Consider the following 23,468-nt stretch of genomic DNA (forward strand, 5'->3'; position numbering starts at 1 on the left):
TAATAAACCACCATTTTGCACCAAAGATGCCTCAAGAATTCTTTCTTTGTCATCGGCTCTGGACTCCACCCCACTGAACCTCACCTATATCCCACAACCTCATCACATAGGACCCATTGCTACAAGGGTCTCTGAACTCCATGTTAGGACTGCTTAACATTAGTGGTTCAGTTTCAGTGCTTCCCTTCACAGTTGTGAGCCAGTCTTCTTTGTGAGTTTGGTACAATGGGCCAGCCTCAGTGAGAGCTGAGCACACACACAAGACTCCACTGGCAGTAGATAAGCTAGTAAAGGAATTTGCTCTCCTCCTGGTGCTAAGTCTCCCCCCAAAGAATCCAGGTCGCTTAGGTGTAAGAGTACCTAACCCACAACCACAGCTGTGGGTTTAGAAAACATCTTCTTGGGGCGCCTGGGTGGCACAGCGGTTAAGCGTCTGCCTTCGGCTCAGGGCGTGATCCCGGCGTTATGGGCTCGAGCCCCACATCAGGCTCCTCCGCTATGAGCCTGCTTCTTCCTCTCCCACTCCCCCTACTTGTGTTCCCTCTCTGGGTGGCTGTCTCTATCTCTGTCAAATAAATAAATAAAATCTTAAAAAAAAAAAAAAAGAAAACATCTTCTTGCGTCAAAAGTAATATGGCATATTTACGAAGACTTCTCTGACAATCCGTTTGCGTATAATGGAAGCAAGATTGCTCAGGACATAAATAAGGGTCTTCTTCCACATAAACTGGCACATCTTTTTTAAACAATCCGTGAACTTCCATTGGTTCTCCGGTAATGTCACGAACAATTCAGGAACATAAACCCTTCTCTCATGCAGGACCCAGGCGTCTACAACTTCCACCACTAATTTGATGACCCGATGTTTGATAATGAACATAACTGAGTTGTTGTAGGACAAGGGTGTGTGCACTTACCGGCTTTGGTCGCATAAAGGGCTCGCAAGCCTAGAGAGCCAGCCTTTTGTCAGCTCGGCAGTGAGCCGAGCTGCGGCGTCATGTGCAGGAAGTGCTCCTGACCAATCAGCAAATCTCACCCGGGCTGCAGACCCCTCCCTCCTCGCCCGGCCGCGCTGCACCCCATGGTGCTCTCTTCGCCACATCCGGTGGTTTTCCCCTACCCCTTCTTCAGGTTCTGCCCCGAGCCACACAGGGGAAAGAAGTCAGGCTAGAATAGGGCAATAAGACGGCAGACACTCCATTTGTGGATACGAAGTTTATTTGCTCAGTTGTGTGAAACAGGAAAAAACTGAGGCCGCAAAGCAAACCGAACCTTTATTGAAATCTGGGAGGCAGAGATTCAGGAGGAATCTGAAATGTGCTCTGAGCGGGGAGGAGAAAGTGTTGATGAAGGTAACACCCGTAGATTTATATAAATTCTGAAAGAATTACGATAGTTATTTTATGAAAAACTAGCTTTATTCTATAGAGAGAGGTCACCGAGGCAGTAGCTCGGTGGAGCTCGGCCAGATAAACTTCCTTCCGAGAACTGTGGCAGAATGTAACCGTTTGTGGTCAGCACAGGCTAGAATTTCATGTTATATCCAGATGTGATGGTGCCTAGGACCAATTCAGCAGTGGTTTGAGCTCCATGTTAGCGCTGCGTCGCATGAGTGATTCAATTTTAAAATTCCCGTTCACAGTTGTGAGCCAGGCTTCTTTGTGAGTTTGGTACAATATGTCAGGTGGTGTCTCGGAGAGAGAGCTGAGCACACACCCGGCCTCCACTGGCCCTAGATAAGCTAGTGAAGTAATTCGTTCTTCAGATTATCATCTGGAGAATTCCCGCGGAAAGCCCAGATTACACACGTATTAGAGTAATTAAATCATTTGGTTTAGAAAATATCTTGTGTCCAAAATAATATGGTATATTTATCAAGAATTTTCAGTAAAAACAAATTTTTTTCCATCGATCATATTGTGTAAACAGAAATAAGTTTTCTGATGACAAGAATTCTCGCAGGAAGTCCAGGTTACACAGGTAGACGAGTAGTTAAATCATTTGGTTTAGAAAACATCTTGTGTCCAAAACAATATGGCATATTTATCAAGAATTTTCCATTAATCATACTGTGTATAACAGAAATAACTTTGTCAATGACATAAATAAGTGTTCTCTTCAGCAGAAATTGGCACATCTTTTTAAACCAATCCATGACCTTCCATTGGTTCTCTAGAAATGTTATGAACACACTTGGGATATATATTCTTACCTTATCCAGGACAAAGGTAGCTATAGCTTCCACCATGAACTCCATGACCCAATGTTTGATAGGGAACGTGACTGACTCGTTATCAGACATGGCGAGTGTGCACTTGTCTGCTTCCGGCCAGCCTGTTATAAACTGCCGGCAATGAGTCATTCTCCGTCATCACGTTCTCACACGCAGGGAGGGGTCCTGGCCAGTGAGCTTGTTGCACGTGTCCTAGAGCTATTGACATTGAAGCGATACAGGATTATTCTTACAACACAAGGCATGTCTTGTGACCTTGCAGTCTGTTTACCAGCTGGGTGACTGAGAGGCCCAAGTTTACCATTTGGCTCTTGGTGCTCCGATCTTCTGTAAAAGAGTAGCTCTGTTTGTGTTGACAGGAACCTTGCAGTTCTCCCACGCTCTGGTGGGGCTCCCTTTCCTCTAGACCTGGGGATTGTGTACGGGAGGAATGTAGTCACTGGGACCAATTTGATCCTGAGGCTGAATTTTAGGTAGAGTTTTTTTTTTTTTTAATGCATCTTTCGAAAAAAATCACATGGCTTTCCTCCTTTAAATCATTAATGCTGTGGATTACATTGATTTTCTGTTACACTAACTATATTCCTTTAATAAAGCCCACATCTCATGCACATTACCTTTCTCATTCATTGCTGCATTGTGTCTCCTATTCCTGTAGGATGTTTTATATGCTGACTTTGGCCTGTTCTTTTCCTTTCTGTATTTTTTCTGGTTTGGGGGTCAGAGTTTTTCTAGCCCCACAGTAAGAGCTGGGGATGTGTTCTCTCTTTCTCTTTTCTGTAGGAGTAGGGGTAATATTAGAATGTTTCATGTTTAATGTTTAAAAATCTCTCCTACTGATGGATCTCGGTTCCAAAATAGTAACCCAATTTGTTGGTTCATATGGCTACTCATTACTCTCTTGGTAGAAGATTTGAGCCTGTGTCTCTCAGTAATTAGAGAGCAAAGCTAATCAGGAAGGATATAGAATATTGGAGTAGTGCAAGAAGTTTGGCCTCTCTCTATATAAAATGTTGCAATACATTTTTTCAAGCACACATGGCAACTTTGAATATTTGCCACATACTAGACCAAAGAGCAAATTTCATAAGTACTCATAGATGGAATGCTCTGTGAACACTGTGCTATGAAGTCAGAAAGCTGAGTACAAGGGTAACCAGAAAATCACCATCTGCAATGGAAACCATCTCTTGAAACACTTGTGCTTGAACAAAAAATGATAATGGCAATTTCAAAATATGTATAATTAACAGAAAAAATACTTTCGCTAGGGGCGCCTGCGTGGCCCAGTTGGTTAAGCAACTCTTGATCCCAGCTCAGGTCTTGATCTCAGAGTCGTGAGTTCACTGGCCACAGAGACTAATTAAAAAAAACCCAAAACTTTCTATAGAACACACAGGATGCAACCGAGGCCGGCTCATGGGCAAATTTAAAATGCTAAGATGCTTAACACAGAAAAGAATGAAAGAATGGTTGTTTATGAGCTAATTATCTACTTGTAGAAGTAAGAAAAGGAACAAATTCAAAGGAGAAAGAACATAAGAGGCGAGCAAGAATCACAAAAGTCTAGAGGTGGCTCTTTCAAAATAAATTTCTGACCATGTGATCGGAAAAAATGAGACAAGGCACAAGAAGCAACGTTAGGAGTGGAAAAGGGGAAAAGGACAATGGCTTGAAGGAGATCGTGAGCCTTCTGATTGCGAAATCTGCATAATTTGTTCAGTGATTACCTACAGAAATGGACCAGACTGAGTCAAAAAGAAAGAAATGCATGAGTAGCCATGTGTTGTTAAAAAAAGAAGAACTAAAAGGGTAGGGGAATATTTTGCGTAATGCAGCTGGGGGAGGGGTGGGCCCGGAGTGGGGCTGGCCGGGAACACAGGGCTGGGGGGTGCTGGTTCTCTTCCTTAAGCTGAGTGAAGACACATAGTGAAGTGTTGTTGTTGTTGTTGTTGTTGTTGTTGTGAATTGTTGCTCTCCGTACCCACCACAGATGTTATAAGCAATTATTTTGAATATCTCCAATACGCAATATGAAAACAAGAAAAAGTTTTAAGGTTTTTGCTGTCAATTTAAGAAGAAGCTCCAGTGTGGACTCATACGAATACAGAGCAAACCTTTAGCATACACCCATGATAATCGACCAAGTCCTAGTAAATATGTACTTTACAACCAAAAAAATATAACGCATTTGAGAAAAATCCATAAGGAAAGAGAAAAATAGGGCAACGAAGGAGAAAACTGGTGGCTACTGCACACACATCTGGGGAGAGCCAGCGGAGGGAGGTCAGGGAGCAATTGCCGGATGTATGAATGGAATCCGTGACTGCTAGAAACTGTGTGTGCAAGTTCAGACAGAAATTTTTCAACATCCTTCTGACCGTCAGGGATTCAGGGAGATGGCTGATGAACTCCCATGGGAACGGTGCAGGCAGAAAAAGAAAGACTTCCCAGAAATTAAAAAACAAATAAACAAAAAATTGAGTCTAATTGCTGAATAACTGCCAAAAAATCAACCGAATGATCTGGAAGCTCAACTGAGGAAATCAAGCATAAATCAGGGAGCAAAGATGGATGCGTGAGAGAGAAATGCTTGGGGAGATGCACACATATTTAGTGCCTAATGGGTGCCAGGCGCTACGTCAGTGTCGTATATGAATTACTTTACTCTTTAGGCAGCTGTAGGAGGATATGAGTGTGTTCCTTTCCCAGTTTCCTCCCAGAGTCAAAGGACTTTTTTTTTTTTTTTTTTAGAATTAGGGTTGAATTTTATCAAGTAATTTTACCAAATCTAGTCAGATAAGTATTTTTCTCCTTTAGTCTGTTGCCATGGAGAGTTACATTCTGATATTGAAATACACTTGCATTCTTTTTTTTTTTTTTTTTTTTTTTTTTTTTAGAAAGAGAGAGGGTGAGTGCAATGGGGCAGGAAGGGACGGGGGAGAGAGAGAATCCGAAGGAGGCTCCAAACCCAGCATGAAGCCTGATGAGGGGCTCCATCTCACAACCCTGAGATCATGGCCTGAGCCGAAATCAAGAGTCAGACGCTTAACTGACTGAGCCCCCAGCTGCCCCGCTGGATGTACTTTTCAAGTGTGTGGGGGGACACGTGGGGCTCGATGGCTGCCTTTCCAGCACTCCGTGGCCTGTGAACTTTGTCCTGGGAGTTCTGATTGCTGGACTATCGGGAACCCGTCAGTGGGGATACTTTCAAGGCTAGCAGGGGCTGTAAGAAACTACAGGAGTAACGATAATTTTGATCAAAAATGAGAGTTCTGGGTGAAGCCATATAGTGGATATTCCTCATAGTCACCTGTGACGGGGGAAACGGGACAATTCGTACGCTCTTACAGTGTTTAAATGAATTAGTTGACAGGAAAATCCGAACCTTTAAACTTTGTTTCAGAAGCGACAAGCTGAGCGTCATCGTCAGAAAGCAGCAGCTGGTGGCCCACTGCCAACGTGACCCTTTTGTCCAGATGACTCTTCCAGACTCTCTGGGCATGACCCAAGCCAGTGGGGTCCCAGAAACCTCTACCGAATTCCATGTATCTGAAAGCACGTTGCACACGTGGACTCACAGTGTCCGGTAGGTGCCCTGGAGGTCTGTTGTGTTAGAAATGTGAGCCCCACGCGTTTTCTGGTTTGCTGGTCACGAGAGACACATGACGATGCTCCTTAGGCGCTGGCATTGCCCTGCCACCAGCAGGGCCGCCTGCGAACAGCACCGCGGGCTGCGGGACACGAAGGCGCTGCTCCAGGCGGGACCTCGCTCCAGCCCGTGCGCTGTCAGCTGTCCCACCGCCCACCCGCATCCACCCCCACGAGTCTGAGGACCTCCAGGCCCCGGTAGACACTGTGAGGATCCTGTCCCGCTGGATGGACGGCCCCCACCTCTCCTCTCTGGCCTCCCGCATAAGCCAGGACCAAGCCGAACCCGTCCCAGCGTCCCCTCTCCGCACCTGAACTGCACACAGAACTCCAGCGTTCACTTCGGTCCTCACACAGGCTTGGCCTGCACACATCTCCTTCTATTAAAGGTCTTTCCCGCCACGTGGTTGCTGCAGCAAGAATCATGAGTCCTATTGAATCTTTGGTGCCCGCCTGCCCCAGGTGCAATCTGTCACCCACCCTCTCCAGGTCCCCCACCTGCCCTGACCTTTCTCCCATTTCTCTCCCTCTTTCTTCTCCACTATGACCACGAGTCCAAACTGTGGTTTCCTACGTGGACCTGGTCTAACCAGTCTTGCAGGGCGTTCGGTCCCTACTGCGGCTGTACCAAGTTACCACAACCTCAGTGGCTTCACACAACACGGTTTGTTAACCCTAGAGTTTTGTAGCTCAGAAGCCTGACACAGATGGAGCCATCGGCTCGCCCAAGATAGTCCCCCATTTAAAGGCCAGCCTGTTAACAACCTTAATTCCCTGTTGCCCTGTCCAGCCCCGTATTCACAGGCTCTGGGGAGCAGGGTGTGGGCATCCCTGGGGGTCACTCTTCTCCCAACCACACTCAGCTTCCACCGTCTCCTCTGTGGAGCTTTCTCCACCTGGCAAGTGGAGCGAAACTGCTAGAATAACATCATGTAAACAGATCGTGTCACTTCTGGAAAACAAATCAAACAATAAACAGTCCCTTTAGACATGTCTGACTGCACTTCAAATAAGACCTGGAGTCCCTCACGTGGCCCCCAAAGCCCTACCTGATGGGCCCCAGGCTTGAGGTGCACTGGCTGCTCCAGGTTTGAGGGGAGGTGGGTGTGAGCAGAGAGGGTGGGTCTCCCCGTCCTTTCATTCCTGGGGGTAGATCCCCTTTCTTATCATTGTGTGGTGGGGTCATGAAGACTCCAACCTCTGGATCATTTTTTCCCTGAAGACTTCCTTCCATCTAGCTCTTTATTTTATTTTTTTAAAGATTTTATTTATTTATTTGACAGAGATGGAGAGAGAGAGACAGCCAGCGGAAGAGGGAACACAAGCAGGGGGAGTGGGAGAGGAAGAAGCAGGCTCCCAGCGGAGGAGCCTGATGTGGGGCTTGATTCCAGACCGCCGGGATCACGCCCTGAGCCGAAGGCAGACGCCTAACGACTGAGCCACCCGGGCGCCCCCATCTAGCTCTTTAGACACCACGCTAGCCCTGCTGGGATCGTCTGCCCAGTGCGTTCCAACAGCTTTACGGACTCGGTGCCAACTGCCGTGTAACACGCCTGTGAGCTGTTGATCTAGCTGCACCGAAGCAACAGTCTGCGACACGCACTTGTCTGAAGTCCCCAGTGTGGGAGGATGGAGAATGGTAGCTTCAACTATGATCCTTTTCTGCTATATTTTGAGGGGAGCTCAGAGCCACAAGTAATCTTTTTGTCTCTAGGATTCCAGGAACTTCTCTACATAACTGATTACACAATTACTTGAGAACTTTGGTTTCGTCATTTAAATCCTGATATAATCGACCCGCAATGTTATATTAGTTTCCGGTACAACATAACTATTCGGTGTTTGTATATACTGTGAAGTGATCACCACAGCAAGGCTAGTTAACATCTGTTCCCACAACACGTTACAAAATTTATTTTTCTTGTGATGAGAACTCTTAAGATCTACTGTCTAAGCAACTTTCAAATGTGCAGCACCGCGTTAACTATAGTCCCCATGCTGTGCATTACACCCCCAGGACTTATTTATATTAATACCGGACGTTTGTGCCTTTTGAACACCTTCACCCATTACGCCTCCCATCCCATTCTGCTTCTGGCAACCACCAGTCTATTCTCTGTATCTGTGAACTTGGTTTTTTTAATTCTGTTTTTGTGATCCGCATATAAGTGAGAGCATATGGTATTTGTCTTTCTCTGACTTATTTCATTTAGCATATTGCTATGAAGGTCTAGCCACGGTGTCACAAATGGCAAGATTTCCTTCTTTAAAAAAAAAGATTTTATTTATTTATTTATTTATTTATTTAGAGAGAGTGCGTGAGCAGGGTGAGGGGCACAGGGAGAGAGAGAAAGAGAATCTCAAGCAGACTCTGAGCCGAGCATGGAGCCTGATGCGGGGCTCCATTTCAAGACCCCGAGATTATAACCCGAGCCGAAATCAAGAGTTGGGCACGTAACCAACTGAGCCACCCAGGTGCCCCCAAATTTCCTTCTTTTTAACAGCTGAATAACATTCCAGGGCACCTGGGGGGCTCAGTCAGTTAAGTGTCTGCCTTTGGTTCGAGCCCCACATTGGGCTCCCTGCTCAGCAGGAAGTCGGCTTCTGTCTCTGCCTGCTCTGCCTGCCGCTCCCCCTGCTTGTGCTCTCTCTGTGTCAAATAAATAAATAAAATCGTAAAAAAAGAGAAAGAGATTCCTGGTGTGTATGTTCTTATGGCCAAGTGTGAGATAAACACCTTCCTTCTAGTGGGAGGAGCTGTAAGGGGTGGGCGGAGGGTGTGGATGGGTCACTCTAGCACTGGGCAGGCAGGAGGATTAAGAAGAGGGATTCAATAAACACGAACCCTCGCTTATTTGATATGGAGTCCTAACCGTGAAGCCTTGAATGTAAAATAAGTATTTATTGAATGAAATCTCAAATTCCCTCAACCTCAGATTTTGTATTTGTGCAAAATCTTGGGCTTATTTCACACACACACACACACACACACACACACACACACACCCCTACACCTCAGGGAACCTACAGGATCCTGGACAGCCCCAGACAGACAGCAGCAGTGTGGGAATGACCCACACGATGTCCCTGAGGCAGGTGTCTCTGAGGGGTGGGGGCCTGCGGGGAGGAGGATGGGCACCGTGGAGGTGGGTGCTGACGTCCAGGGAGGAACAGAGCACATCTCTCTGCAGTGGCTGTTCACAGAGGGTCCCCTGGGCTGGGCTGCCAGCGTCTTGGCCCCAATACCAAACCTGTACTAGGGTATGGAATTTGCAGTCTGTGCCCCAAATGGGTGGAATCGAGGTTGACGGTGACATCCAAGGGAAATTTATCATTCCAAACGCTAAAGCCTGTGACTAGAAAGTTAAAAAATACCCATGCATTCCCCTATGGACTTCCCAGGGTAACACTACCCAAGTTGAACTGAGCAGGAAGTTCTGTCATTTTCCTGGTTCCTCTCCCACAGGTGGACTCACAGAGTGGCTAACGATTGTCCCTGCATCCTCTCCTTTGTGCAGCGGCTGTCCCCTCCTGGCAGATGATTGATAATCGGGACAGAGAGCCTGGTCCCACGGCCTCCAAACTGGTGGGGACAGAGGTGCGATGACTGCTCTGAGGACCCGGGAAGTTGAGGCAGGTGGGCACACCGAGCTGCCCTGATGTGATGGGGACAAAGAGCTGATGTAGGACTGGCTTGTTGAACAGGACTGAGGCACCTCAGCTGGCAGCACTGAGGTGGGAAGTAAGCAAATGCTTGCAGGGAAAAGGCTGGATTCTCCAGAGGAAAACCTCTCAGAGATTCAGCGGCAGCAGCACACGGGCTGTGTCCCACGTGTGTGCCCATCACCTAAGCACTCCTACCTCCAGAAATGATGGTCTCTCCTCCACCCACCTGCCCGAACTCACCTATGCTCCCTCACTGTCCAAGTCTGAAGGGACTTTGGGGTCTCATTCCTGCACTACAGTCAGGGGGTGGGGAGGCCGAGCTCCCCGCAGAGAGCCCAGCAATGGTGTCCTGCAGAGCCAGGCCAGGCAAGACCTCAACTCTCCCAATATCTTGGGGCCTGATCTGGAGTTGGGGGTGAAGCCTGGACACCCCCTGCTCCCTCAGGCCCGAAGAGATCCTGTGCCATGGTGAATGACACACCTCTCCTAATTCTTCCAGGAGAAGGTTCTTGAAATATCCAGGAGGCCTAGTCTGGAATGTTCCACAGAAGCCCCTTCAAGGCCCACGTGCACAGATCCTAAGTGACAGGGCCTTTAGGGACACAGGCTCACAGTCATTTTCCCCAGGGTGCGCACATGGGGCTGCGGCATCTGGGCCCTGAATGTCTAGCCTACATTGCCCACTGTCCCTGGCACCATCCCTTCTCCAATGCCTTGGACCTGGGGTTGGTTCCAGATCCTCAGTCCGTTCTGCCACGTCCTCCAATGTGAGGTTCTTCTCTGGGGACCCTGATTTCTGTCCCCGGAACTTCACTCTGAGCAAATCTAAAGAGTATTTGAGCGTTGGGTGTTGTGGCAGTGAAAACACTTGGATTTGTCTCAGGAGATGGGAAAGGTGGACAAAGGTTCAGGGAGGAGCGTGAGTGCCCTCTAGTGGATCGTTCCTGCCGTTGGAAGCGCAAAGAGGGCACTAGAGAGGAGACCATAGGGCTGAGCCTGGACAAAGGGCATGGTCAGGTTCCAAAGGAGGCATATTTTTTTTTTTTTAAGATTTTATTTATTTATGTGACAGAGAGACAGCCAGCGAGAGAGGGAACACAGCAGGGAAGTGAGAGAGGAAGAAGCAGGCTCCCAGCGGAGGAGCCCGATGTGGGACTCGATCCCGGAACGCCGGGATCACGCCTGAGCCGAAGGCAGACGCTTTAACGACTGCGCTACCCAGGCGCCCCCAAAGGAGGCATATTTAAGGAAGATTAATTTATGGCTGCCTGTGAGTCACCAGCTGGAAGGCTGGTTTTGCAAAGAGTATAACCACAAAGCAGAAGGACACCCAAGTCGGCTGAGGGAAAACTGTAGACACGGGGATGCAAAAACATACATGAGCACGAATCTGTATGCAATGTCATTAGACAGTGTTCGCTGATGTTCTCACCATTTGAGAGGCATCTTAGCAATGACTGAAAAATCATACTAGCATTTGGAAGGAATTACAAGAAGAACATTAGGGGCACCTGGGTGCCTCTGGCAGTTAAGGGGCAGACTCTTGATTTCCACTCAGGCCAAGATCTCACTGGGGGTGATATTGAGCCCCCCAGTGGGCTCCACACTGGGCATGGAGCTTGCTTAAGATTCTCTCTCTCCCTCTCCCTCTGCTCCTCCCCCTTCCCTTCACCTCCCAGGCACACACTCTCTCTCTCAAAAAAAAAAAAAAAAAAGGTACATTATATCACAGGAGTGTCTCTTTATCTTCAGAATCATATGCTTCAGCATCATTCCTTAAGTATGAATCTACACCCCGCAAAATGGACTTTAGTCAGGGACTGGCCCGTGTTGGTCTGGCCAGTTGTCAGCCTGTGGGCTGACAGCACCGTGCCCTCCAACCCTGGGCCCGTCTCTGAATCACAGGAGCCTCTGATGCTCTGTCATTTAGAAGAGTGGTCTTTTCAGTGTCCTCACCAATCACCCAGTCACCTCTGGAGTCTGTGGGGGTGCGGGGCTCAGGCTGTCCCTGTGAGTGGGCGGGCCTCTGACTGGCAGGTGTGGGGCCCCCAGGCGCTGCCTTGTGGTTCAATCCAGGCCATCACCAGAACCTCAAGCTCTTGGCCACAGGCCGCATCCACTGACACAGATTGAGAAGTTCTGGAAACCGAATCTCTTCTGGAAAGCACCAACCTGCACTCAGCTCTCACAGGGAGCATGTTGGAGCTCTGGAGCATAGCCCGAACCGGTTCTGCCCAGACCCCGTGACCAAGATACAGTCAGATGGTACTCAAGAGTCCCAGCATGTGGGGGTCACCTCTGCATGGAGGCGTTCTCCCAGGAGGCTGCCCCGATCCTATAACCGGGCCCTTCTCTCCCACACGAAGAAGGTTACGTGAGGCACAGGGTTTGGTCGGCTGGAGGCACGAGGGGGGCCCTGACCTCTGTGCTGGGGAGGTTGTGCTGAGGCAATGGGAAGACAGAAGACAAGGTGTTTCAAGGTACCAGCCAAGAGAGCAGCCGGTGGAGCCGGCGTGCAGGCCATTCGCAGCTAAGTCCCTGATGAGAAATGGGGCGGTCCTCTCCTCGTGCCCAGTGGATACTCTGAACAGACACTGCTCCAGCAACAATGTCTTGGAGGATGAGTCGGCAGCCAGGTCAGATATCTGGGTGTCCCTTCCGCACCCGCAAGAGAAGCTCAATAAACACATGTGAAATTGATAAGGAAAACCACACCACAGAAGCATGTCACCCACGTGTCACACTGGCGGTCAGAGTCTGTTCTCTGTAGACACACAGGGTACTGGCATCAGCATGGGAGGAGGCCAGCAAGTGCCTGAGGCTGTCCCAGGGACGGTCTTTACCCCTCCTCGATTCAGGAGGGAGGACAGAGGTCTCCTAACTGTGAGCATCAAATACTCTTTCATCCACGGAAACAGACATCCCCGACTCCATCTCTACCTTGTGAGCCACTTCTCTCCCTGGGGATCCTGGGTGGGCAGACTGTGTCCTTCCTCTTCTCTCAGCGATCTGACCTGGCACAAACTCTGGATCTTGATGCCTGGTGGAGATATCATCAGGGGAGGTCAGAGCCCCACTCTGACCTTAAAGGAAGTTAGAAGGTGACTCCGCATTAGGGTCTCTGGTCTGTGCGGATACCTGGCTATGGTGCCCTGAAGACATCTTACCACCCAAGGAGTCCTGGGGAACAAGAGGAACTTCCAGTCCAGGATGGCACAGGAGAACCCAGGATCTGAATTTGCTTCCGTCTCAGAGGAGCCGAGGGTCCCACGGAGGCCAGACTCCCTGACTGAGTCTCCAGCTGGAGCTGCTCCAGCTCCTGGGCCCGATAGGGAGGCCTAGAGCAGAAGGAGGGACACCTATGACTTGAATGCAACAGGCCTCAGTGCTGTGATGGGGGAACAGGGCATTCTGACATGTCCTCTCCCAAAAGCCTCAAGAGACCCTTCATTGGCCCTTCCTTTGGAACTCTGGGAACAGAGAGCACCACCAGAGGTAGACAGAGTCTACCCCCTGGGTAGACAGTTCTCCTGATGTTGGATCAGGAATCTTCTGGACAATAACTATCCTCTCCTGGGGCTTCCCCTGCACTGGGATGGAGTCAAGAAGCCTGACACCCACAGAGATCGGGATCAGGGCTGACCAGCCCCTCAGCCTGGAGGTCAGCCCATCTCTGTCCAGGGCTCAAGGGCCCCTCACTTCCTTTGGAGCCTGGTCAGCATCCCTGGTGCAGCCCCTGACATCACCTCCAGGGGGTGACATTGGGACAGGCAGACAACACATGAAATTAACACATGAAGTTGGCTTTGGCTAAGAAGGTAGAAAAGGAGCCTGACTTCTAACCTCTGTTCCAACAGACACTTACGGGTCCCTATCATGTTCCTGTTCTGTCCTGTGTGCTTCTTCCTGAGGCCTTTAAGGACTCTGCTCTGTCAAGGGTCCCTGTACATCTCCCCACTCCCTGCCTGGTACCACGCATGGGCAAAAGCAAGTAACCACAGGAGAAGCCCCCAGGCAGAGGGCAGAGGCTGCCCAGGGGGGTCAGAAGCCTGAATGATATTCTATTGTGCTTATCCGTGAATTCGTTGATGGCATTTCGGTTGTTTCCACATTTTGGCTATCTGCTATGAAGATGGGTGTACAAATACCTCTTTCAGTTCCTGCTTTCATTTCTTTGGGGGTATATACCCGGAAGTGAAATTACCAGACCATATGGCATTTTTATGTACAATATTTGGAAAATCACAATACCATTTTCCATAGTGGCTACACCATTTTACTGCCCTGTCAAAAAAATGCACAAGGCTCCAATTTCTCCACATCCTTCCCAGCAGTTGTTATTTTCTGGGCTTCTTTGATACCAGCCATTCTGATTGGTGTGAGGGACTATCTCACTGTAGTTTTTATTTGCATCTCCCCAATGATTGGTGATGTTGAACTGCTTTTTATGTGGTTATTGGCCATCTGTATATCTTCTCTGGAGAAATGTCTATTCAAGGGCTTTGCCCATTTTAAAATCAGGTTTAAGTTTGGTTTTGTTGTTGCTGAGTTGTAGGAGCTCTTCGTATATTCTGGTCATGAACCCCTTGTCTGATACATGATTTGCAAGTTACTTTCTCTCATCCTGTTACTGGTGGGAGGTTAGTGCTGTGTCAATGGAGGTCTCGGTTCTTGGAGTCCCCACAAAAGGTTTACGGGAGGACCCCATGCTCCAATAAAGACGGTCAGAAGGAAGGAAGCAGGCACAAAGCGGTTTATCAAGACAGGACACTCTCAAGACGGGAGGGTGGGCAGGCCCAGAAATGGCAACTGCCCCAGGCTTAGGGGTGTCTCTTGATGTTTGTATAGGTTATGGGTTATAGCTAGGGTTGTTTCCCGTCATCTAAGAGGCTCCCCCTACCAGCTGGGAGGAGGAGTTTTTGTCTCTGCAACGTTCCTGCAGGAACTGTCATGGCTGCCTTCCCCACACTGGGGGGTTGGGAGAAGGGTATCCAAACGGCAATGTAAATATATTATAACGAAGCTACAGGTTATTGTAGGATGTGCACTGGACAGGAGAGCACATGCTCTGCACCTGCTGTTCTTGGCCCCGGAAGGTGGGGAAACCATGAAACCACTGTTTACACCATCCTTATCTGCAGCTCATCGCTGACTGCCTGCCCTTTTAAGTCCATAGGTTGCCTTCCACTCTGTTAACTGTGTCCTTTGATAAATGGGCGCTTTTTTTTTTATGTTGATGCAAGTCCGGTTTATCTATTTTTTCTTTTTTTGCCTGTGTTCTTAGTGTTCTATTCAAGAAATCACTGCCAAATCCAATGTCATGAAGCCTTCTCCCTATATTTTCTTTCAAGAGTCTTATAGTTCTAGGTCTTACCTTGAGGATTTGATCCACTCTGAGTTAATTTCTGTAGGTGGTGTAAGGCACCGCCTTCAGGGGGTCCAACTTCACTCACTCTTTTGCACCTGGATATCCGGTTTTCCAACACCATTTGTTGAAAAGACGGTCCTTTCTCCATTAAATGGTCTTGGCACTCTTGTCTAAAATCATTTCATCAGATAATTGGGGCTTCTCATCTGGGCTTTCTGTTGTATTCCATGGTGTCTGTATGTCTGTCTTTATGCCAGCACCATGCTATTTTGATTCCTTTAGCCCTGTCTAAGTTTTGAAATCAGGAAGCATGAGACCTCCAATTTTGTTCTTTTAAAGACTGTCTTCACTATTTGGGATTCCATATGAATTTTAGGATGGATTTTCCTATTTAAAAAAGTCACTGGCATTTTTCATAGGGATTATATCAAATATGTATATATTTTGGGGTAACATTGACATCTTAATATTAACCTTTTCAATCCATGAACATGGATGTCTTTCTACTTATTTGTGTCTTCTTTAATTTCTTTCCAAACATCTGGTAGCTTTCAGTGTATACATCTTTCACCTCCTTGGTTAAGTTTATTTTTTTTTATTTTTTTTTTTAAAGATTTTTATTTTTATTTATTTGACAGAGAGAGAGACAGCCAGCGAGAGAGGGAACACAAGCAGGGGGAGTGGGAGAGGAAGAAGTAGGCTCATAGCGGAGGAGCCTGATGTGGGGCTAGATCCCATAACGCCGGGATCACGCCCTGAGCCGAAGGCAGACGCTTAACGACTGCGCCACCCAGGCGCCCCTTGGTTAAGTTTATTTTTAAGCATTTTATTCTTTTTTGATGCTATTATATATGGAAATGGGAAAAAAAAAAGCTCCATCCCTTCTCTCCACAACATTGTCACCTCAGTGTCTCCAGAGAAGCCTGAGGATAAGACCTGAGTCCAGGGAGTACACAGGATCAAAGAAAGGGGAGAGGGAGGTTGGGGGGAAAGGGGCTACATGGGGTCCATCTGGGCCCTGCAGGTTCTCTCTCCCAAAGGCACATCCTGGGGACACTGTCCAAGAGGAGGCACCTTTGCCCAGCCTGCCCTGCTCAGGTCACTCTCTATGTCCTTCTCCATCCCTGGCATGGCTGGACCCCTTAGGGTGTAAATTTGGAGGAGCCAAGTCCCTTGGACATGTGTCTGAGAGACACATCAGAAAACATTTCTTATCTCCAGGACTGGGAAAGGGGGACTGGGGCTCTGGCTCCCCCATATTTTACAGGGGGTGCTGACCCTGGGTTGCCATGGCTACTGCCACATGTCCATCTGCCAAGGGTCCTCTCCTAGTTGCCCTGGAGACCCTGGGGGCTCAGACCCTGCAGGGGCAGCGCACCCTGGATAGAGGCTGGGCCCAGGGGGTTGTTCCTCTGTGCATGGGAGACACACGGCTCTGCCTGGATGTTTTAAATATTTGGTTAAAAATAGACTTCTAGCAAAACTTATGGGATATAGCTAAAGTGGTGTTCCCAAGGGAATTCATTACCATAAATGCTGATACTGGAAAAGGTTGATTACAAATGAGTTCATCTTCCTGCTAAAGAAGCTGGGGAACAACAAAGGGAAGGAGGAAAATGGCCATAAACTTAAGAGGAAAGAGTAATAAACTACAAGACAAATACAGAATCAAGAAGATCCACACACCTCAAAACTCCTTTCTTCAAAAGGCTTATAGATTTTTAACACCTCTGGAAAAATTCATCAGCAAAACAACAGAGGAAGCACAAATAAGCTACATTAGCTGTGGGAAATAGTGGCCCCGCTAAAGCTCCAGCAGAGATGGAGAGTCTAAAAACTCTTCATGGCCATGAACTCACAATTTAGGCAAAATTGACAACATTCTAAAAATTAGAAATAACATAAACTAACTCACGAAGAAATAGGAAATCTGACCTGTACTATAACTATTAAAGGACATTTAGTTAATACTTAAAATATTTTTACACACACACATACACACTTGTGCACACACACATTATGTGCATGCACACTCACAGAAAACACAGATGGCTTTAAAATGCATATGAAGGGGGGGCGCCTGGGTGGCTCAGTTGGTTAAGCATCTGCTTTCGTCTCAGGTCGTGATTCCAGGGTCCTGGGATTGAGCCCCCACGTCGGGCTCCTTGCTCAGTGGGGAGCCTGCTTCTCCCTCTGCCTGCCACTCCCCCTGCTTGTGCTCTCTCACTCCTCTTTCTCTCTCTGAGAAATAAATAAATAAAATGTTTAAAAAAATGAATATCTTTATGGAAGAAAAAAAATAGGAACCCTAACTCACAGCATATAATCTTTTAGAAACTGATTAAAATTTATTAAAATCAGATTTTCTGGTCTTCAGGGGCTCCTGGGTAGCGCAGTCGTTAAGCGTCCGCCTTCGGCTCAGGGCGTGATCCCGGCGTTCCGGATTTGAGTCCCACATCGGGCTCCTCGGCTGGGAGCCTGCTTCTTCCTCTCCCACTCCCCCTGCTGTGTTCCCTCTCTCGCTGCCTGTCTCTCTGTCACATAAATAAATAAAATCTTAAAAAAAAAAAAAGAATTTCTGGTCTTCAAAAGACACCCAGTTCTCTTTCCCTCTCTCTTTCATACATGTACAAGTTACGTCTGTGTGTGTGTGTGTGTGTGTGTGTATGTGTGTGATGAAGAAGCCATGTACAAAGTGCATTACAAAATCCTCCAAAAGCAATAAGAAAAAGACTGACAATCCAATTTTTTAAGATGGCTAATAACTCTAAGAGACACTGAACAGTAGAACATGTGAAAACAGCCAACAAGCATATGAAAAGCTGCATTTGCTTTATTGTTTATTCAGGAAGCACACGGTAGAACCATTATGAACTATTATGCCAGCCACACGAGAACAGCTGAAATTAAAAGGACTGACAATACCAAGAGTTGGAACATCAGAACGGGTCAACACTGCTGGTGGGGCTAAAGATTTGTTCAACTATTTAGCAGGAGAATCCAAAATTTCTATGTATTTTAGAAGATGTTCCAGCAAATACCATCGTATCTGCCCCCAAGGAAATGAGTTAGACACACCACAACACACATGCATAAGAATATTCATATCAGTATTATTCAGAAGAGCCAAAGAGTAGAGCAACCCAAATGCCCAACAATCCGATGGGCAAATATCGTGGTGTACTCAAACAAAAGAATATTAAGAATATTAAGCAACATGAAAAAGGAGTGAATTGGGGCTACACAACAACATGGATAAATCCCACAACACCAACTTGACGGAGAGCAGCCACATGCAGAAGGGGACAAATTGATTCTACTTGTGTAAAGTTCCCAAAGAGACAAAACCAGTCTCTGGTGGGAGAGGTCAGAATGGAGGTGGTGGTGGGGATCCTAATGGCAGGAAGGGACATGAGAGCATTTCCTGGTGTGGGGAACTTTCTCTACTTTGAGCTGGGCAATGGTTTCATATGCACACACCTATGCAGAAATTTATTGCAATGTTCATGTTACTTAACAAAAAAAAGAAGTAAAAAATCTCTTCGGGTCACACAAAAAAGCAACACCCACAAAACTATCAAAGACCAGCTTTTTCCAACCTTCAACAATTCTTCCAGAGAACGGGACAAACAAGGAACACTCACAAATTCATTTTATGGGGCAGTATAATCTTCATGACGAAACCAGACCAGGAAAGAATGAGGAAGTAAAGGTGTAGGCCTTTCTCATGACCAGAAATAAAAAAATCCCCAAATGAAAGGCTACCAAAATGAATCAGGAATAACCACGCTGAATTTCTTGCCCAAAATGCAAGGTCAATTTAGCATTCAAAATCAACCACCACCTTTTACCACATGAGCACATTAACTCGAAAATCATTGCTAACGGCGAGAAGAGAAGCAAAGTGGCCTTTGATCAGGTTCCACACGCATTCAGATTGGGGCAATAGGGAAACCAGTGGCAAACTATTCCAAGAGGGGAGCTCCTTGGCCTGATGAAGGCCGCTATAACCTGCAGCAAGCACCAGCTTAGTGGAGGAACCCTAAAAACATCAATTTTGTCAGGAGTGGGGCAAGGCTGTCTGGGTTCACCACCTGTACTCCAAGCCCCTGGGCTTCAGCCCAGTTCCAGATGCTCTCCCTGGGCCATACCCGGGGGCAGAGCCACAGGCAGGGCTGGTGAGCAGAAGCCCTGCTGGGGTCAGAGCATCCTGAAGACAGCTGGGCCTGAGTGAGGGCAGCTCCCCTGGACCAGAGAACCAGACCCACAGCTCCAGCCTCAGAATGCAGATGGCCTGTGACGTGTAGCAGGTTCCCTAAACGCACCAGAGGAAAGGGGGCCACCAGCAGACAATCTTCCTGTAGCCGATGTGGAGACAGTGAGGACAACGTGCCGGGCCCTCTATGGTCTGTCTCCGAACTGGCCCAAATCTCTCCTCCTGCAGTCCATTAGCCTCAGCAAGCATAGAGCAAGCTCGAGATGAATGAGGAAATTGGGGGGGGACACGCTCCTCTCCCAGTGTGAAGAACTGCAAGGTTGCAGACAAAGGGTATGGGTGTATAATTCTACTACAGGGAGGGCAGGGACACTTAGAAGAATGATCCAGTCCTTCGGGGTCATGGACTTACAGTCATTCCCCACAGTGCCAACACAGAGAGTGGGGGCATCGTGTTCCCGCACGTCCGGCCTAAGCTGCTCACTATGTGTGGAACCATCCCCTTCCCATGCTGGGCCTTGGGGCTGCTTCTGGGTCACCAGTCCATCCCCTCACAATCCTCCAATGTGAAATTCCTCCCCGGGGACCCAGATGTCTGTTCAAGGAGCTTCACGCTGGGCAAATCTAAAGAGTATTTGAGGGCTGGGGTTCTGGCAGAAAAAAACTTGGATTTGTTTCAAGTGGAAAAGGTCAACATGAACTCAAGGAGGAGTGTGAGTGCCTTCTGTGGAGTGTTCCTGCTAGAAGAGGAGCAAAAACACACGAACACATTTCTCCAAAGAAGGCATACAGATGGCCAACAGATACATGAAAAAATGTTCAATATCACTCATCATCAAGAAAACACAGTTAAAAACCACAGTGAGATATCACCTCACCTGTGAGGAATGGCCTCAGCCTCACCTGTCAGAATGGCTAAAGTCAAAAACACAAGAAACAACAAGTGTTGGCAAGGATGTGGAGAAAAAGGGACCCTCATGCACTGTTGTAGCCGCTGTGGAAGACAGTATGGAAGCTCCTCAACGAATTAAAAATAGAAATACCACATGTTCAGTAATTCCACTACTGGGTATTTACTCAAAGAATATGAAAGCACTAATTCAAAGAGATACATGCACCCCTATGTTTATAGCAGCATTATTTACAATAGTCAAGATATGGAAGCAGGCCGAGGGTCCATCAATAGATGAACAGATAAAGACGTGATATATATATATATATATATATATATACACACACACACATATATACATATACATACATATACATATATACATATGTATATATACATATACATATATACATATACATATATATACACATATATATATGTATATATACATATAATGGAATGTTATTCAGCCATAAAAAAGAATGAAATCTTGCCATTTGTACTAACATGGATGGAGCCAAAGGGTATAATGCTAAGCAAAATAAGTCAGAAAAAAACAAATACCATATGATTTCACTTATATGTGGAATTTAAGAAACAAAACAAGTGAGGAAAGGAAAAGAGAGAGCGAGAGAAATGAAGAAACAGACTCTTAGCTATAGAGACCACACTGCTGGTTACCCGAAGGGAGATGAGGGGGGATGGGTGAAATAGGTGATGGGGATTAAGGAGTGCACTTGTGATGAGCACCGGGTGATGGAAGTGTTGACTCACTGTATTATACACCTGAAACTAATATTATTCTGTATATTAACTAACTGGAGTTAAAATTTTAAAAATTAAAATAAAAGCACATATCTTATTTTTTTATTTTTTAAAATATTTTAAAATTTAAATTCAGTTAATTAACATATAATGTATTATTGGTTTCGGGGTCGAGGTCAGCGATCCATAAGTCTTTTTTTTTTTTTTAAGATTTTATTTATTTGACAGAGATAGCCAGCGAGAGAGGGAACACAAGCAGGGGGAGTGGGAGAGGAAGAAGCAGGCTCTTAGCGGAGGAGCCTGATGTGGGGCTCAATCCCAGATCGCTGGGATCACGCCCTGAGCCGAAGGCAGACGCTTAACGACTGCGCCCCCCAGGCGCCCCCCATAAGTCTTATATAACACCTAGTGCTCATTAAATCACATGCCCTCCTTAATGTCCATCACCCAGTTACCCCATCCCCCCACCTCCCTCCCCTCCAGCAACTCTCAGTTTGTTTCCTATGATTAAGAATCTCTTATCCCTTGGGGTTGTTGGTGGTTTTGACATTTTACTAGCTGTTCTATTTTTTCCTCTCTAAACACACATTTCTTAATGCAAAAAAAAAAAAAAAGAAAAAAGAAAAGAAAAGAAAAAGAAAGAAAGAAAGAAAAGAAAAAGAAAGAAAGAAAAGAGGGGCCCCTGGGTGACTTAGTTGGTTAATCGTCTGCCTTCGGCTTAGGTCATGATCTCAGGGTCCTGGGATCAGCCAGAGTTGGGCTCCTTGCTCAGTGGGGAGTCTGCTTCTCCTTCTCCCTCTGCCCCTCTCCCCACTTGTGCTCTCTCTCTCTCTCTCAAATAAATAGATAAAATCTTTAAAAAAAGATAAGAAAAAGAAAGTCAATTGATTCACTTCTCTTGAGGAGATACTGGCATATTTATTACCTCTTGTCCCCACTCCCTAATTTCCAGAAGGCCTGTCAAGTCACTGATGGAACTAACATACCGTCCCCAACACACATTCCCAAATGTTCTGAGTGGGAGGCAGTGCCATCCCCCGTCGAGAAAAAACTTCTAAATCTTTAACAGGTCTGTGACCCACTGTGGATCACCTGGCAAGGATCTGAATAAAGAGGGCTCTTCCTTTCGTTTGTTGTTTTTCTGCTTGTGGGGATTTTCTGTTAGCAGAAATTCCCCTCAAACTCTGTTCTTTTTTGGGCACATGGGAAAATATTATGTCTAAATTATCCCCTTTGCCCCTTCCCCATCCCTATTCTCCTGGGAGAGAGGAATTGTGGTGGGGGGAGTGATGGGGACAATATCAAGAGGAAAGAATGAGATTCACAAGAGTCCCGAGACAGAACAGTGCTTGGGGGAAAAAAAAAGAACAGTGCTTGGCTGGCCTCACACTGCCCCAGGGACGAAGGGACCACGGACAGCTCCCAGCCTTTTTCCCTTTGCAAGTGCAGGTTGGGACACAGGAAGACAGAAAATGGGGCCTACTGATTCGAGCAAGGAAGCAGACACATCGCGGGTATATCTTCTCTCAGCCCCCTCTCCCAGTGTGCTGAGCCTTTCTGTCCTCTTCAGCTCAGGCTCTTGTGGAAAGACCCAGAAAAAAACACCAACTCTTCAGATAAGCTTCCATTTTGTCTCACTTTCCCCCATGTCATCCCATCTGCACACATACTGGCCCCTTACCATTCTTGGTCCACCAAGAATGCTCCTGCCTCTCTGTATTTGCCCACACAGTCCCTGCCTGGGGTGTCCCCTCCCCCTTTCTTTATGAATCTGTTCCTTCCTTACAGCCAACCTCATTGGCCATCTTGCCACAAGGTCATCCCCACCTCTACAGGTGGACACAATAAACTCCCTCTGAATTCCCACCTCTGACGCTGCTCCTTTGTGCTGTGCTAACACATTTGGGGGTAGCTACCTATGCTCACATCATGTGTCCTACGGATCCTTGAGTTCCCAAGACAGAGACAGGACGAGCCTTGTATTTCTCAATGGCCCATCACAGGAAAATGGCAATCAGTGTTCAGAGAATGAATAAGGGAAGAAAGATGGATAAATAGGGGGACACCCGCTTCTACTCTCACATAATCACTATGGGCATGCCGAGCATATGAAGAAACAGACATTCACACACACTCGCTGTCGTGTGCTGGTGCCAGCTTTATACAAGGTAATATGCAGGTTTCTTTCCTAAGTTTTTTGTTTGTTTTGAGATAAAATTCACATAACCTAAAATTCACCATTTTAACCATTTTAAAGCGTGGGGCTAGGGGACTGTCCTATCAGAGTTCTACTATGCCACAGGATAGACCCGGGGTGGCTGGAGTCCTACACTGGCTGTCCCTGCAGGCAAGAGGTGAGAGCCCATCTCTGCTCAGGGGTCAACATCCAGGGCACTGATCTGAACCCTGGTCAGGTGCCTGGTGCTAAGCCTGACAGAGGGTACAAATCCCCTTATGTCCACCACAGGGCAACATCAGGACACATGAAGGTACCTGTCTGTCTCTCTTTCTCTCCCTCTCTCTCTCTCTCTCTCTCTCTCTCTCACACACACACACACACGGACTCACTCGATCGACAAATGTCCTCAAGTCCAAGCATGGACTGAAGTGTCCTGGCTGGGCCACCCCTGCAGTAAGGCTCTAAAGTACACAGTGTGATAACATGGCTTTGGAAAAG

The 23,468-nt window shown here is 47.1% G+C and overlaps 2 long non-coding RNA genes across 3 annotated transcripts in view; one reads left to right on the forward strand and one right to left on the reverse strand.

The window, feature by feature from the left end:
- The first annotated feature begins 528 nt into the window (after window positions 1-528).
- Window positions 529-6,286, forward strand: LOC103677380. Its single transcript, XR_005835745.1, has 2 exons — window positions 529-2,706; window positions 5,640-6,286. It is a non-coding gene; the product is annotated as an uncharacterized LOC103677380 (long non-coding RNA).
- A 3,854-nt stretch (window positions 6,287-10,140) lies between these two features.
- The window catches only part of LOC121103488, a 120,204-nt gene continuing 106,876 nt past the window's right edge, over window positions 10,141-23,468 (reverse strand). Inside the window, exons 5-6 of one of the 2 annotated variants that reach the window (XR_005835752.1) lie at window positions 12,718-12,888; window positions 10,141-12,590 (exon numbers count right to left, since the gene is read on the reverse strand). This is a non-coding gene — a long non-coding RNA (uncharacterized LOC121103488). Of the gene's footprint in view, window positions 12,591-12,688; window positions 12,889-23,468 lie in introns of both variants that reach the window. The other variant, XR_005835751.1, reaches the window with a different exon arrangement.

This window comes from Ursus maritimus, unplaced genomic scaffold, assembly GCF_017311325.1.
Source record: "Ursus maritimus isolate PB19 unplaced genomic scaffold, ASM1731132v1 scaffold_19, whole genome shotgun sequence".
NCBI lineage: Eukaryota > Metazoa > Chordata > Mammalia > Carnivora > Ursidae > Ursus > Ursus maritimus.